This window comes from Aquarana catesbeiana, linkage group LG01 (genome assembly GCF_042186555.1).
Source record: "Aquarana catesbeiana isolate 2022-GZ linkage group LG01, ASM4218655v1, whole genome shotgun sequence".
NCBI lineage: Eukaryota > Metazoa > Chordata > Amphibia > Anura > Ranidae > Aquarana > Aquarana catesbeiana.
Window position 1 is genome coordinate 401339023 of NC_133324.1, and position 18465 is coordinate 401357487.

Consider the following 18465-nt stretch of genomic DNA (forward strand, 5'->3'; position numbering starts at 1 on the left):
CATATGCTGCACACTGCATCAAATTGGTCTGCATGGCTGTCGTCCCAGAAGGAAGCCTCTTCTAAAGATGATGCACAAGAGAGCCTACAAACAGTTTGCTGAAGACAAGCAGACTAAGGACATGGGCTACTGGAACCATGCCCTGTGGTCTGATGAGACCAAGATAACCTTATTTGGTTCAGATGGTATCAATCGTGTGTGGCAGCAACCAGGTGAGGAGTACAAAGACAAGTGTGTCTTGCCTTAGGTCAAGCATGGTGGTGGGAGTGTCATGGTCTGGGGCAGCATGAGTGCTGCCGGCACTGGGGAGCTACAGTTCATTGAGGGAACCATGAATGCCAACATGTACTGTGACATACTGAAGCAAAGCATGATCTCCTCCCTTCATAGACTGGGCCGCAGGGCATTACTCCAACATGATAACGACCCCAAACACACCTCCAAGATGACCACTGCCTTGCTAAAAAAGCTGAGGTTAAAGGTGATGGACTGGCCAAGCAGGTCTCCAGACTTAAACCCTATTGAGCATCTCTGGGGCATCCTCAAACGGAAGGTGGACGAGCGCAAGGTCTCTAACATCCACCAGCTTTGTGATATTGTCAAGTAGGAGGAGTGGAAGAGGAATCCAGTGGCAACCTGTGACGCTCTGATGAACTCCATGACCAAGAGGGTTAACGCAGTGCTGGAAAAAAATGGTGGCCACACAAAATATTGACACTTTGGGCCCAATTTGGACATTTTCACTTAGGGGTGTACTCATTTTTGTTGCCAACGGTTTAGACATTAATGGCTGTGTGTTGAGTTATTTTGAGGGGACGGCAAATTTACACTGTTATACAAGCTGTACACTCACTACTTTACATTGTAGCAACGTGTAATTTCTTCAGTGTTGTCACATGAAAAGATATAATAAAATATTTATAAAAATGTGAGGGGTGTACTCACTTTTGTGAGCTACTGTATATATAGCACCAAATTTGTTGTTTATGGTCTTATGGTCTTTTACATGGGTCGCATGATTCGCACAGTGAGGGCCCGATTCGGGGGACCACCGGAGACTGATTGAGTACGGAGATGTGGACCACAGGGTCCCCAGACACTTCACTCTCCACCATGGTCGGTTCACTGAAGGCCTCCGAGACTGGTTTATCAAACAAATTTCACGTTGGCTCCAGTTTGCTGAGAGGTTACAGAGACTTTGTCTACGTGAAACATTCTGGATTTTCACACTCAGTACTTTGGCACCTAAAGGGCTAAATGAAGAGCTCGAAATTCACACCATTTTATAATAAGTTCCCCTTCCTTTAGTCTCATTTACCATCACTTGCAGATATAGCCTTATTACACCATTTATTGTATTAGTCTGTTATTCTATTAGTGATAAGATATTTATGAGAGACAGACCTTTTTTTCTCTTCCTTTCTCTTTAAAACCTGTTCCATTTTCTATTTCTGGATTTTTGTTTCATCTGACATTCTCTGATATCTAGCAAGTGTCTAAATCATAGTCTTATACTGGTAGTTTTCTTATATTGTTACTGTGTGACTTTTTAACAAACATAGACATCCTTGTAGTAATATACTTTTTCTTGTATGACCATTGTATACCATTCTTGTATGACCTCCTATTGTGAGCTGATTGGTGGTGGCCCTTTTTTCCCATTTGTTTTTAACCCAATCTTTCTCTGCACAGATTTAGTTTTTTGGGCCTCTTTTATATTTTTATTTACTTTTTGCCCAGTTTTCTTTTTATGCTGGTATTAGTAGTCTTTTGCTTTATCTTTTACAAGCCCTATGCAGCTGTCATTGTCATTTTTTATGTATTTATTTTTTTCACATTTTCCCCTTCCAGACTTCTTATAAAGTTGCTTATTACTTGTAGTGGGATGATATTGAAAAAGGGGCGGTGCGCCAACCCACTACAATTCCCTAAACAGGGTCCACATGATGTGCTTGAGGAATTACCGCAGATGCGGTTTGAGGATTGGTCTTTTTGCTGTTTGACAATCTGTCTCCCGGTTGGACGGCTTCCTGTCATCTTGTTGCTGCTCAGCAAGTCCTGTACTGTTCTTTGATGTCTCAAGCTCCCTGTTATCACCGTGCCGGTGAATGCATTCTACCACTGTTGCGGCTCAGGTTTCATCTCGGGAGGCAGACACCAACCCAAACAGGCTGACAAGCCGCTTTCATTTCTCATCACGGCCCGGCTCACCATCATCCAGCTCTTTGCTTAAGGCTCGTTTACACTATAAGAAAATCGGGTGAACATTTTTATCCAAAGAATTTTTGTACAATTTTCGTGCAGTTTGTAGACAACTTTTGACAGCTGATTCCTACTTTTCGTACGAAAATTCCTGAAGGGGCAAACTCCAAAAATGTTCTCGTATGGGAACAGAGTGATCGATTTTTGTTTAATGTGTACCGTTTTCGTACGATTTTTGCACAAGAAAAATCAGAAAACAAAGACTGTGCATGATCAAAAACAATAAACAACAAAAAAAGCCTTTGTCATATGAGAATTTTAATACGAATTTTCGTTCATCAGTTCCGATTTGCTGTGAAACAACGAGGAAAATTGGACATTTGTTCACCCGATTTTCTTATAGTGTGTATCCCACTTTACTCCTGTTTGTGCTGTTGCTCCCTGTGTATTTGTCCTCACCTCTCCAGCTGTGTTCAAACACCTCAAGTTTAAGTTGAGAAATTGCTACTTTTATTAACCGCTTCCCGACCGCCTCACGCAGATATACTGCGGCAGAAGGGCATGTACAGACAGATTAACGTACCTGTACATGGCCCTTTAAGAGGTGGTTTGCGGGCGCGCACGCCCCCTGGGAGCTCCGTGACCGTGATCGCGGGTCCCGCGAACTCGTTGTCTGCGGGGATACCCACGATCGTCTCATGGTGAGGAAGAACAGGGAGATGCTAATGTAAACAAGCATCTCCCTGTTCTGCCTAATGACACTCTCACTGATCACAGCTCCCTGTGATCGAGAGCGGTAATCAGTGTAGTGTCACACAGATTCCCCCCCCACAGTTAGAATCACTCCCTAGGACACACTTAACCCCTACAGCGCCACCTAGTGGTTAACCCCTTCACTGACAGTCACATTTACACAGTAATCAATGCATTTTTAATCGCACTGATCGCTGTACAAATGTGAATGGTCCCAAAATCGCGCCAAAAGTGTCCGATGTGTCCGCCATAATGTTGCAGTCATGATAAAAATCGCTGATTGCCGCCATTACTAGTAAAAATAAAGTTATCAATAAAAATGCCATAAAACTATCCCCTATTTTATAGACACTATAACTTTTGCGCAAACCAATCAATAAACGCTTATTGCGATTTTTACCAAAAATATGTAGAAGAATACGTATCGACCTAAATTGAGGAAAAAAAATGTTTTTTTATATATTTTTTCGGGGATATTTATTATAGCAAAGAGTAAAAAATAATGCTTTTTTTTTCAAAATTGACGATATTTTTTTGTTTTTTGTTTATAGAGCAAAAAATAAAAACTGCAGAGGTGATCAAATACCACCAAAAGAAAGCTCTATTTGTGGGAAAAAAAGGACGGCAATTTTGTTTGGGAGCAACGTCGCACGACCGCGCAATTGTCAGTTAAAGCGATGCAGTGCCGAATCGCAAAAAGTGCTCTGGTCTTTGGCCTACCAAATGGTCCAGGGCTTAAGTGGTTAAACTTTGTTGAATTACGATCCAGCGCCTTGGTTGCTCGTTTGCAGTTGTACTGTGGATCTCCCTCTGATCTTAATTACTGAGAGCTGCGGATCATCATCTACATTCAAATATGTACCCCTCCCCTTTCCATTGGAACTTGTGCTTTACCTATTCCATAAGTATATGCAAAAGGAAGTTGGGACTTTAAATGAAGCAGTTGAAACGCGGAGGGTGAAGTAAAAATATATTTATTGGTCATAATAGGTATAATAGAAAGGATTTCATATATATATATATATATATATATATATATATATATATATATATATATATATATATATATATATATATATACACATATAATTGGCACAAAGTGTAGGCATGATGGATAAAAGAGTATATACAAATGAATACAACATCATATGGCCTACAGGTGCCAAAGGTGGCATGCCCGGTAACTGTGTCTATAATCGCATGATATATGTAGATATAATATTAAAATAATTAAAACATCATCAAGGTGTAATGGATAAAGCTGTAGCATCAAGTATAGTTTCGTGGATGGTTTTCTCCACTCATCAGGAGCAGATGCGACTGATTCCAACCCTGGCATTGAGTGCGGCATGCGCTAGATGGCACGGAGTGGGCCAGAGGCACAAACCCCACCGCGGGAGCTGAGGCGGCATGATATGTCTTGACAGCATCGGGTGATGGGTGACACTGTGTCAATTATATGTGTATGTATATATATGAAATCCTTTCTACTATACCTATTATGACCAATAAACATATTTTTACTTCACCCTCCGCATTTCAACTGCTTCTTTTAAAGTCCCAACTTCCTTTTGCATATTTTATTTATTTATTTCAGGTACTTTTATTGCGCCGTCAATTTACGCAGCGCTTTACGTATACATTGTACATTCACATCAGTCCCTACCCTCAAGGAGCTTACAATCTAAGGTCCCTAACTCACATTCATACATACTAGGGACAATTTAGACAGGATCCAATTAACCTACCAGCATGTCTTTGGAGTGTGGGAGGAACCCGAAGGAAACCCACGCAGGCACAGGGAGAACATGCAATATACTTGATACCGGGATAAAATACCTATTCCATAAGTGACAGTTGTGTATTTCCTGCCACCTCTTAACAGCTACTTCAAGAGTCACCCACAGTATATGGATATTAAACTTCAGCAGCCAATTGTGACCGCTTGAGTGCACTTGTTGTTTTTTTTACATGCAGTAGATAGTTGAAGGTAAATCTAAAGGAAAATAAACAAGAAAAATGTATAATATATGGCCAGCTTTAAAATGTGGCATTAACCACTTGCCGACCACCTGCCACAGATGTACTGTGGCAAGGTGGCTCAGCTGTGCCAATCGCCGTACTGGTACGGCGATTTATGCACTAGCCTTCATGGGCGGCGTGCGCGTGATTGCCCAGCGGGAGAGCCAATCAGCGGGTCCGGCAAACTCGATGTCTGCTGGCTGCCCACAATCATTTAATAAAAATCAAAAAGTCGCGCTAAGAACTGAGGGTGGCAACAGACAAGTGCCTAGAAAGCCTCATAAAAATATGAGGATGGGTAGTGGTCACTGAGTGAATTAATTTTTAAAAAGTACTAGTCGGTGTATAAATGCACTATGAAAATAAACAAAACAAAAAATAGCAATTGGTTGATGGGACACAGATATTGCTTACTATGTCCGTGAGGAATAATCAATATTGCATGACTATATAAATGACAGGTGAATATCTCAAATACCAAAGAGAATATAATAATGTGACAGATCTGTGGCTATGGAAGCTATACCATAGCATGTATGAATAAACAGTGTAAAAATAAAGGAAATTAAACCCAAAAAATGTCCATGGCTAAACAAAAACGATATTAGTTAAAGTCCATCCATGCTAAGTAACATGCATGCAAAACGCAATAAAAAATGTCTCCAAGTGCTCAGTGAATACTGGAACAAAAACTTGCTGTAGTGAAATAGGGTGCGTAGACAGACCTCCACCTCTCGGAAAAATGCTGCCTCTTACCAGATAAAATTGGTCTCTTAATTATAGGAGACCTGAAGGGCGGGTGGCTACAACCCCAGCCAGGGATCTGTAAAACAGGCACTGAGCGTCCGAATCCAGGAACTCTCTCCAACACTCACATCAGCATAGATAGGATGTATCCCCATGGAAAAAATAAAGTGCTCCACATAGCATAAAATCCAGCGTTTTATTGAGTATAAAAGTAAAGATTGCACTTACAGAATCGTTGTCATTAAAAAGCATATAGGAAAAGCCGGCCGGCTCCAAGGTAACCCGTGTCTTCCGGGTATGCGAATCGCGGTGTCGTCGATTAATATCGTTTTTGTTTAGCCATGGACATTTTTTGGGTTTAATTTCCTTTATTTTTACACTGTTTATTCATACATGCTATGGTATAGCTTCCATAGCCACAGATCTGTCACATTATTATATTCTCTTTGGTATTTGAGATATTCACCTGTCATTTATATAGTCACGCAATATTAATTATTCCTCACGGACATAGTAAGCAATATCTGTGTCCCATCAACCAATTGCTATTTTTTGTTTTGTTTATTTTCATAGTGCATTTATACACCGACTAGTACTTTTTAAAAATTAATTCACTCAGTGACCACTACCCATCCTCATATTTTTATGAGGCTTTCTAGGCACTTGTCTGTTGCCACCCTCAGTTCTTAGCGCGACTTTTTGATTTTTATTAGATTTACGGTTTACTACTTTTTAGTCGCAGCTCATGTTAATCAGTGTAAGCGCAGTATTTGTTTTTTGCCCACAATCATTCCCCGCAGAGACAGAACGGGGATCTGCTGAAGTAAACAAGGCAGATCCCTGTTCTGTCAGGGGATGACACCGACATCCGTCTTCCTGCTAAGCAGGAAGACGGATCTGTGTGTTTCCCCAGTAACACAGTCCTCATACAGTTAGTAATCACAAACAGGGAACACAGTTAACCCCTTGATTACACCTGATGTTAACCCCTTCCCTCCCAGTGTCATTAGTACAATGTCAGTGCATATTTTTAGCACTGATTACTGTAATAATGTCACTGGTTCCCAAAAAAGTATAAAAAATGTCAGTTAGGTGTCCGATCTGTCTGCCACAATGTCGCAGTCCGGCTAAAAATCACTTACTAGTAAAAAAAATAAATAATATTAATACCAGCTTTGCACATCTAGAGAGTGACATTTTTGCCCATTCTTCTTTGCAAAATAGCTCAAGCTCTGTCCGATTGGATGGAGAGCATCTGTGAACAGCAATTTTCAAGTCTTGCCACAGATTCTCAATTGGATTTAGGTCTGGACTGTGACTGGGCCATTCTGACACATGAATATGCTTTGATCTAAACCATTCCATTGTAGCTCTGGCTGTATGTTTAGGGTCTGTGTCCTGCTGGAAGGTGAACCTCCACCCCAGTCTCAAGTCTTTTGCAGACTCTAACAGGTTTTCTTTCTAAGATTGCCCTGTATTTGGCTCCATCCATCTTCCCATCAACGCTGAACAGCTTCCCTGTTCCTGCTGAAGAAAAGCATCCCCACAACACGGTGCTGCCACCACCAGGTTTCCCGGTGGGGATGGTGTGTTCAGGGTGATGTGCAGTGTTAGTTTTCGGCCACACATAGAGTTTTACTTTTAGGCCAAAAAGTTCAATTTTGGTCTCATCTGCCCAGATGTTTGCTGTGTCCCCCACATGGCTTCTCACAAACTGCAAACAGGACTTCTTATGGCTTTACTTCAGCAATGGCTTTCTTCTTGCCACTCTTCCATAAAGGCCAGATTTGTGGAGTGTACGGCTGATAGTTGTCCTCTGAACAGATTCTCCCACCTGAGCTGTGGATCTCTGCAGCTCCCCTGGAGTTACCATGGGCCTCTTGGCTGCTTCTCTGTTTAATGCTCTCCTTGTCAGTTAAGGTGGACAGCCATGTCTTGGTAGGTTTGCAGTTGTGCCATACTCTTTCCATTTTCGCATGATGGATTGAACAGTGCTCTGTGAGATGTTCAAAGCTTGGGATATTTTTTTAGAACCTAACCCTGCTTTAAACTTCTCCACAACTTTATTCTTGACCTGTCTGGTGTGTTTCTTGGCCTTCATGATGCTGTTTGTTCACTAAGTTTTCTAACACACCTCTGAGGGCTTCACAGAAAAGCTGCATTTATACTGAGATTAAATCACACACAGGTGAACTCTATTTACTAATTAGGTGACTTCTGAAGGCAATTGGTTCCATTATATTTTAGTTAGGGGTATCAGAGTAAAAGGGGCTTGAATACAAATGCACTCCACACTTTTCAGATATTTATTTGTAAAAAATTTTGAAAACCATTTTCATTTCCATTCCACTTCACAATTATGTGCCACTTTGTGTTGGTCTATCACATAAAATCCCAATAAAATACATTTATGTTTTTGGTTGTAACATGACAAAATGTGGAAAATGGCAAGGGGTATGAATACTTTTTTCAAGGCACTGTACATGGTACAGCAGGCACATATTCAGGAATATGAAATGTTGGGTTTACATATTCTTTAATACTAATGCACAGGAAGGACTTTTCTAAAGCTTATTATGGAAGTTGAAATACATTTAAAGCGGGGGTCCACCTATCTATCGTTTCTTTTTTTTGGAGTTCATTCACAAACTTTTCTTCTCATGATTATCTACTCACATGTTCTGTGTAATAAGTCCGCCTGTGTCCGATTTCGTTGTAAAGAATAACTTAGAAAATTCACTGAAGGCGGTTTCCATCTTCATTGTGGGCATTTGAAGCCCACAAGCATGTATTTCCTGGATGCGGTGAATGCTGTTCTCCCAGCATTCACCGAGATGTTGTGATGACGCTGTTGCACAATGCATGCTGGGAAGGCTGAGACTAGCTCCCAGGGGACTGTGGGAGGTCTGGGAGAGGCTAGAAACACGCCTACTCCCATGGGAGGAAAACCAGGAAGTGCTAAGAAGATTAGAAAAAAAAGGTAATTACGGCTATTTAAATTTTTTTACACAGCATGTCAGCATCTAGGCAAGGAAGAGAATGCATAGAGATAATGTTCAAAATTTGGGTGGAACCCCGCTTTAATTGGTTACACTTTTTGCACTGATTGGTGTCATGAGCTTTATTTAGTGGTAAAATTGATTCTAGTACTTTGTTTTAGGTAAAAATGATGATATAAAAAGGATTATACCTATAAATTATAGGTCTGCATGTCCACCATGTATTTATAAGCCTGTATTCATGATCCTTATTGCTGCTATATCATTAAAATGTCAAGTTGGGACAGAATGTCAATTTGACATTTTGTTATTAAATATGCACATTAATAAATCAATGTACCCAGACTATATTCAGGTCATGATATTCTACATGTATGAAAGGTATTAACATCACAGTTGCCACCATCTCAAAATAATTTACAATAGAATTTTTTTAAAAAGTACAAAAAAGAAGGTGGCTTACAAAATCAAGAAAAAGTTACATTGGATATAAAAAGTCTACACCCCCCCCGTAAAAATGTCACGTTTCTGTGATGTAATAAAATGAGACGAAGATAAATCATTTCAGAACTTTTTCCACCTTAAATGTGACCTATAAACTGTACAACTCAATTGAAAAACAAACTGAAATCTTTTAGGAGGGGAGAAAAACTAAAAAAACTAAAATAATGTGGTTGCATAAGTGTGCACACCCTCTCACTGTGTTCAGGAGTCAATACATACCTGCCATCATTTAAAGTTCCTCCGATTAACCCCAAATAAAGCTCAGCTGTTCTAGTAGGTCTTTCCTGACATTTTCTTTGCATCCTACAGCAAAAGCCATGGTCCGCAGAGAGCTTCCAAAGCATCAAAGAGATCTCATTATTAAAAGGTATCAGTCAGGAGAATGGTACAAAAGAATTTCCAAGGCATTATATATACTATGGAACACAGTAAACACAGTCATCATCAAGTGGATAAAATATGGCACAAGAGTGACGTTACCAAGAACTGGACGTCCCTCCAAAATTGATGAAAAGACGAGAAGAAAACTTGTCAGGGAGGCTTCCAAGAGGCCTACAGCAACATTAAAGGAGCTGCAGGAATATCTGGCAAGTACTGGCTGTGTGGTACATGTGACAACAATCTCCCGTATTCTTCATATGTCTGGACTATGGGGTAGAGTGGCAAGACGGAAGCCTTTTCTTATGAAGAAAAACATCCAAGCCCGGCTAAATTTTGCAAAAACACATCTGAAGTCTCCCAAAAGCATGTGAAAATGTGTTATGGTCTGATGAAACCAAGGTTGAACTTTTTGGCCATTATTCCAAAAGATATGGCCATTTGGCCATTATTGCACCACTGCACATCACAAAAAGAACACCATACCCACAGTGAAGCATGGAGGTGGCAGCATCATGCTTTGGGGCTGTTTTTCTTCAGCTGGAACAGGGGCCTTAGTCAAAGTAGAGGGAATTATGAACAGTTCCAAATACCAGTCAATATTGGCACAAAACCTTCGGGCTTCTGCTAGAAAGCTGAATATGAAGAAGAACTTCGTTTTTCAGCATGATAACGACCCAAAGCATACATCCAAATCAACAAAGGAATGGCTTCACCAGAAGAAGATTAAAGTTTTGGAATGGCCCAGCCAGAGCCCAAACCTGAATCTCATTGGAAATCTGTGGGGTGATCTGAAGAGGGCTGTGCACAGGAGATGCCCTCGCAATCTGACAGATTTGGAGTGTTTTTGCAAAGAAGAGTGGGCAAATATTGCCAAGTCAAGATGTGCCACGCTGATAGACTCATACCCAAAAAGACTGAGTGATGTAATAAAATCAAAAGGTGCTTCAACAAAGTATTAGTTTAAAGGTGTGCACACTTATGTAACCATATTATTTTATTTTTTTATTTTTACTTCCCTTCACCTAAAAGATTTCAGTTTGTTGTTCAACTGAGTTTAGTTTATAGGCCACATTAAAGGTGAAAAAAGTTCTGAAATGATTTATCTTTGTCTCATTTTATTACATCACAGAAACTTGACATTTTAACAGGGGTGTGTAGACTTTTTATATCCACTGTAAGACACCACCACCACCAAAAAAAGATACTAGCCCATCACATCTGGCACATGACCTGCTATTCTTGTAACAAGAGACCTGTAAGTCTGTTAGCTGGTATGTTGACACCACACAGTATTCCTTTGAGCTTTAAATGAAATGGTCCTCCTCTCAAAACACGAGCCCAGCCCTGATCATGACACTGGACCCTTCTGCATCAAGGAGATGTGGGATATGAGTTTTTTTGTTTTTTTTTGCTATTTCCTTTCTGCTGTAGTAAAAAGCACCTCTGATTACTCACTACTATAAAGTAAAAAACAAATATCATTAACAATTTAATTTTTTCACAATCGAACAATGTTCCCCTTCATTGTGTACCACTTAGTATAACTAAAGGCAAAACTTTTTTTTATTTTTAGATAGAATGTAGAGGATTAAACACGTGAGTTTTTATTGCTGTCTGTGCCCCTGGTAGGGATTTTACTCTCTATTTCCTCTGTTTATGGTTATCACCGAAAATAAATAGTGAAAGAAAATCCCAAATTTTTGGGTTGTTCCAGAATAGTAATAGAAGGGAAATCTTCCAATTGCGACACTAGCTCTGGTGACCCTGGTGATAACTTCCCTTTAGAGCAGGGGTATTGAATTTAAATTTAAAGCGGGGTTCCACCCAAATTTTGAACAATATCTGTATGTATTCTCTTCCTTGCCTAGATGCTGACATGCCGTTTAAAAAAATTTAAATCGCCGTAATTACCTTTTGTTTTTCTATTCTTCTTTGCACTTCCTGGTTCTCCTCCCGTGGGAGTAGGAATGTTTCTAGCCTCTCCCAGACTCCTGGGAGCTAGTCTCAGGCTTCCCAGTATGCCACTGAGCATGTGCGGGAACGAGCAGTGAATGCTGGGAGCACAGCATTCACCACATCCAGGAAATAAATGCTTGTTGGCTTCAAATGCCCACAATGAAGATGGAAACCGCCTGCAGTGAATAATATAAGTTATTCTTTCCGACAAAATCTGACACAGGCGGACATATTACACACAATATGTGAGTATGTAATGCTGAGAAGAAAAGTTTGTGAATGAACTAAAAAAAAAAAAAAAGATAGATAGGTGGACCCCCGCTTTAAGGAGGTCCGGTCGCTAAATTTTTCTTCCTGCCGAGGTCCGAATCTCAAGTTTGTTCAAGGACTCCGAAAGATATAGTCACTGTATGTCTCTCAGAAAAATGAGAAGTGTACAATTTTTATAGCATTTCAACAATATATATTGTTGAATACAGAGCTTTCTTTTGGTGATATTTGATCAACGATATTTTTATTTTTTGCGCTATAAACAAAAAAAGAGCCACAATTTTAAAAAAAAAACCTCAATATTTTGTACTTTTTTTTAAAAAAAAGCTAATTTTTTCCTCAGTTCAGGCCGATATGTATTCTTTTACATATTTTTGGTAATAAAAATGGCAGTAAGCGTATATTGATTGGTTTGCGCAAAAGTTATAGCATCGACAAAATAGGGGAAAGATTTATGGCATTTATATTATTTTTTTTTTTTTTTTACAAGTGATCAGAGATTTTTATCTGGACTGCGACATTATAACGGACAGATCAGACACTTTTGACACATTTTTGGGACCATTGGCATTTATACAGCGATCAGTGCTATAAAAATGCACTGATTACTGTGTAAATGTCACTGGCAGGGAAGGGGTTAACACTAGGGGCCGATCAAGGGGTTAACTGTGTTCCCTAGGGAGTGATTCTAACTGTGGGGGGAGGGGACTGACTGGGTGAAGAGACCAATCGTTGTTCATATTTAGTATGAACAACAGATCGCTATCCTCACCCCTGACAGCACAGAGATCTGTCTGTTTAAATTGACAGATCTCTGTTCTGTCTCTGTGCGGAGCGATCGCGGGTGCCCGCCGGTCATCGCGACCACTGGGCACGCGCATCAGCTCTGGCGGCGCGCACGCGCTCCCTAGTGGTCAAAAGGCGAAGACATACAGTTACGTTGGTTCACCCAGGGGAGCCACCCTGCCGCAGTACAACTGCGGCGGCTGATCGGGAAGGGGTTAATGATGGCTGCTCTAGAAGGATTTCTTCTCACTTCCTGTTTTGGATAGGAAATTAAGCAAAATCTCCCCAATGAGATACAGATGACAAAAAAACCTTAACATATGCTGTAACATGCAGTATAACCCTCCTTTATGCTATCCAAAATGAAAAAACAAAAAGGTTTGGCTGTAATTTGAACTGGATGTGTTCATCTTTCATGTGTTTTTGGGATGTTTTCATTAATTATTAATGTGCTCTCAATGCACATCCACACAGTGAACAATGCACCTGACACCTAACAAGTGGAACTACAATGGAATTAGCCATAAAACACACAATCAGTAAAAAAAAAGTCAGATATGTATGGCATTTTTGGATTTTTGTGTTAATTCACTTGCAGTATCTGTTTCACTTCCTTTCCTATGGGTCTATTTGTGTTCACACATCTTACCCCAGCGCACCACACACGTGTTTTCTGATGCATGCATTCTGTTGAAGGTCAGATTTGTATACTGCAGGGATGCAGGTTGGGAGGCCAATAGAAATATTTACATGTAACAAGTACTACAGGCATCAGTACTAGTGTCCCCTGCAGTGTTAATTTTGTCAACAAAAACGTTTTCGTCATAATTTTCGTCAGTGGCTTTTTTACAGTAACGAAAATTAAACTAAAAGTACAGCACATTTTCGTCAACTGACGAAAACTATGACAAAATTGCACTGCCAGAAAAGTCTAAACTTAGGAAAAAATCACTGCCAGACCCTTCTCCTATATTGCTCCTCCTTCTGTGTCACTCTCATTTTAAGCTGAAGCTTCTAAATACCTCAATAGCTTCGTTCTCGCTGGCCGCTCTCCTCCTCCCGCTCCTCCCGCTGTGTGCTGTGTATTGTGGGGGGCTGTGTATTGTGCAGAGGGGGGGGGGGTACGGTGTACTGTGGGGGGGCTGTGTGCTGTGTACTGTGGGGGGCTGTGTATTGTGCAGAGGGTGGGGGGGTGTACTGTGGGGGGCTGTGTGCTGTGTACTGAGGGGGCTGTGTATTGTGCAGAGGATGGGGGGCTGTGTGCTGTGCACTGTGGGGGCTGTATATTGCACAGAGGGTGGGGGTGGGGGGGTGCTGTGTACTGTGGAGGGCTGTGTATTGTGCAGAGGGTAGGGGGCTGTGTACTGTGCACATTTGATTTTAGTTGACTAAAATGAGTTTATTCGACTAAAATGTACTGGAGATTTTAGTCCACTAAAATACGATGACTTAAATGGGACTAAAACTAAAATGGCATTTTAGTCAAAGACTATAACTAAAACTAAAAGACTTACAGAAGACTAAAATGAGACTAAAACTAAAATGCCATTTTAGTCCTAAGACTAATGCCCTGTACACACGGTCGGATTTTCCGATGGAAAATGTGTGATAGGACCTTGTTGTCGGAAATTCTGACCGTGTGTAGGCTCCATCAAACATTTTTCATCGGATTTTCCGACACACAAAGTTTGAGAGCAGGATATAAAATTTTCCGACAACAAAATCCGTTGTCGGAAATTCCGATCGTGTGTACACAAATCCGACGGACAAAGTGCCACGCATGCTCAGAATAAATAATGAGATGAAAGCTATTGGCCACTGCCCCGTTTATAGTCCCGACGTACGTGTTTTACGTCACCGCGTTTAGAACGATCGGATTTTCCAACAACTTTTGTGACGGTGTGTATGCAAGACAAGTTTGAGCCAACATCTGTCGGAAAAAATCCTAGGATTTCGTTGTCGGAATGTCCGAACAAAGTCCGGCCATGTGTACGGGGCATTAGACTAAAACTAAATCGAAATTTGCTGCCAAAGTTAACACTGGTCCCCTGAAGACGTGTGTTTGCTAGGGTTGCCACCTCATCCCCTTAAAACCGAACACAAATTAGTTACACAGGTTCCGTGGCTTTTTAATTTGGTTATTAAATTTATTTCGTACCTTACCTGCATTAAATTGACCCCAGAACCTGTGTAATTATTGTGTGTTTGGTTTTAAAGGGATAAGGTGACAATAAGGTAGCGCATCAGGACGGAGCTCCGCACTGATATCACGCCGCCACCACCCTGGAGCTGGCAGCCATTTCTGTACGTGCACTGCCAATATAATTTTAAATTAAAAATACTACACTATATATGGCCCCTTTGATCTCTGGCTCCTTTTGGTGAGCGCTCTTTCCTACTTAGTGGCGGTGCATGTGGTTCAGCATCCTAAAGGGAAGTGTGGTGTTACCATCAAGATACCTCATAAATGTGGATGGAGCTGGAGGTCCATACAGGAAAGGCTGTGACTGATTGTTGCATTAGCAGCTAGGAATCTGGTGAGTGTGCTATTGTTATCATTCACAAGTGGTGGTGGAAATAGCAGACGGTGATACTACTCATGGATTGGTTCATTGGACTTTTCTGCATGGACTGTTTTTATTTATTTATTTATTTGTTTTATATACTGTATAGTAGAGCTGCACGATTAATCGTTAAAGAATCACGATCTCGATTCAACACCCCTCACGATCTTAACACAGCATTTCCTCTATTCAGTGCTGAGTTCTCTGCTCAAACCGACAGCTGTCAAAAAATAATTAAAAAAATAAACCAGGCAGTCTGCCAAGTTTATCATAACATCTCAGGCAGAGATAAAGAGAAACATTGTAACTTTTAATTCTTAGATCAAAGACATGAATGAATGAAAAATTTATAGAGCGCTGCAAATGCGAACTGAATCGCCTCAAGGCGCTAATGCGTTGGTGTTGTCAGCTTCTAGAAGAGGAAGGTCTTGAGTTTTTTCCTGAAAGCCAGATGGTTTTCTTCCATGCGGATGTGGGGCGGAAGTGCGTTCCATAGTCGAGGACCTTGGACTGCGAACCTTCGTTCTCCCTTTGCTTTGTAGCGGTATTTGGGAAGGAGGTTTTGGTTAGATGATCAAAGATTGCGATTGGGTGTGTAGTGTTTTATTTTCTCTCGAAGGTATTGAGGCGCGTTTCTTTGTATGCATTTGTGGGTGAGGCAGAGGGTCTTGAATGTGATCCGATTCTTTAAGGTTAGCCAGTGTAGGCTCCTCAGGGATGGGGAGATTGACTCCCAGGGTTTTTTTCCTGTTAACAGTCTTGCCGCCGTGTTTTGGATGAGTTGTAAGCGCGCAAGCTGATATTGGGGTAATCCTATATAGAGCGAGTTAGTGTAATCGAGTCGGGAATTGATGATTGTTCCAACTACTGCTGCTTTGTCCTCCTCTGGGATGAAGGGGATATGTCTACGTAACAGGCAGAGGAGATGGTGGGATCCACTGACTACCGATCCTATTTGTGCATCCATTGTCATTTCTGAGTCAAAGATAACTCCGAGACTCTTGACTTTGGTGCTCGGAGAGATGGTCTGTCCTAAGATGGTGGGAGGTGTCCACAGAGTCTTGTTTTTGGCATTTTGGTTAGCGTGTAGGAGAAGAAGTTCTGTTTTTGAACAGTTGAGTTTGAGGGAGCTAATGGTCATCCAGTCATCTATCATAGTGAGGCATTTTTCTAGTTGTTGATGGTGGTCTTTTTGTCTGGTGATGCGAAGGTACAGTTGGGTGTCATCAGCATATGAGTGGAAGAAGAGGTCCGATTTTCTGATGATTTTGAGGAGTGGGCGGATGTAGATGTTGAATAGGATTGGTGATAAGGGTGAACCCTGCGGGACTCCACAGGAGATTGTGCGGGTTTGAGAGGTGAAGGCTCCAAGTTTCACTATCTGAGAGCGATTCTCTAAGAAGGATGCAAACCATTTTAGACCAGAGTCTGTGACTCCTGCTACTTCTGTGAGGCTGGCGAGTAGAGTGTTGTGGTCCACTGTGTCAAATGCTGCACTGAGGTCTAATAGTACCAGGAGACATGATTCTCCGTCATCTGCTGCTTCGAGGGCATCATCCCATATTTTCAGAAGTGCTGTTTCTGTGCCATGCCCTGGGCGAAAGCCTGATTGCAGAGGATCCAGGAGTTGGTGTGTGTCCAGGTGGCGCTGTAGCTGTTGTACTACCGCTTTCTCCATAATCTTGGAGATGGTGTTGAGGCTTGTTATTGGTCTGCGGTAGTTGGGGTCCTTAGGGTCGAGATTGGGTTTCTTTAGTAGGGGTTTGATGATACCTTGCTTGAGAGTGGTTGGCACAATCCCCTCTTTGAATGACTGATTTATGAGGTGTGTTATAGTAGGGGCCAGAATGTCGGAACACTCTTTCAGGAGTTTTGTGGGAATTATGTCGTTTGGGGATGTGCTGTCTCGAAGACTTCTCATGATGTTTCTAGTCGTGTCAGTGGAGATTGGTGTTAAAGAGAGATCTGGTGGTTTTGTGATGTTCGTGTCGATATCCTCTTCTTGCTTTGGGTGAGTTGGTTTTTTTTGGTGAATTGATTTCCGAATATTGTCGATTTTGTCGATGAAGAAATGTGATAGCTCATTGCAGAATTCTTGAGTATCGTTTGTTGGGGGCTCTAAGCAGGTAGGGTTCATTGATTGGGCGACTATTTTGAAGAGTTCCCGCGGTTGGTTTACAGCAGTTGAGATGGTGTTTGGAAAATGTTCTTTTTTGGCATGGAAGATTGCTTTGTGGTATTTCACAGTGAGTACTTTGTATTTTGTATGGTTTTCCTTGGTAGGATTTCTTCTCCATGCCCTTTCAGCTCTTCTACATTTTTGTTTCAGTAGTGTGAGGGTGTCATTAAACCATCTGGAGTTTTTTTTGCGGATGAGTGTTGTGCGTTTTGGCGCCACTAAGTCTGCTGTTTGTAGTAGTGCCTTGTTTAGGAAGTTGAGTGTTTGTTCCGTTGAGAAGTTTGAGTTTAACAATGGTATTTTGTTTGATAAAGTGGTTTTGAAGAGAACTTCTGTCTATAGAAGAGGGCAGTTTAACTACTTAAAGACTAAACCTTTTTCTGACACTTGTTGCTTACACGTTAAAATCTGTTTTTTGCTGGAAAATTACTTAGAACCCTCAAACATTATATATATATATTTTTTAGCAGAAAACCTAGATAATAAAATGGCGGTTACTGCAATATTTTATGTCACACTGTATTTGCACAGCAGTCTTTCAAACGCAATATTTAAAGAAAAAAATACACTTTAATAAATTAAAAAAAAAAAATGAAACAGTAAAGTTAGCCCAATTTTTTGTATAATGTGGAAGATGATGCTATGCCGCGAGAATAGTTAGAGAATGGTGATCTTTATTCTACGCAAAAAAATCGTGATTCTCATTTTAGCCAGAATCATGCATATCTACTGTTTATCTATTGCTCTACTGCTCACTTAAATGTTCTTTCACTATCGCAATCACTAGTTGTAATTTATTTATGATATATCGCTTTGAGATCCTACTTATTTTTAGGCGCTGCACTTTATGTTTTTTTTTTTTTACTGCCCATTAGAAATGAATAGGTGCACCCCCAAAACAGATGCACAACGTGTGTGTCCAAAGCATGCCCAATAGGTATGAATCTAGATTAACCACTTGAGGTCCGGGCCATAGCCGAATGACGGCTACAGCGCGGACCTCAATCTCCGGGAGGACGTCATATGACGTCCTCCCCTATGCACGCGCACCGCGCGCACCCTGCAGGGCACGCGGTGTGCGCGCTGTGATCGGTCCCGGCCC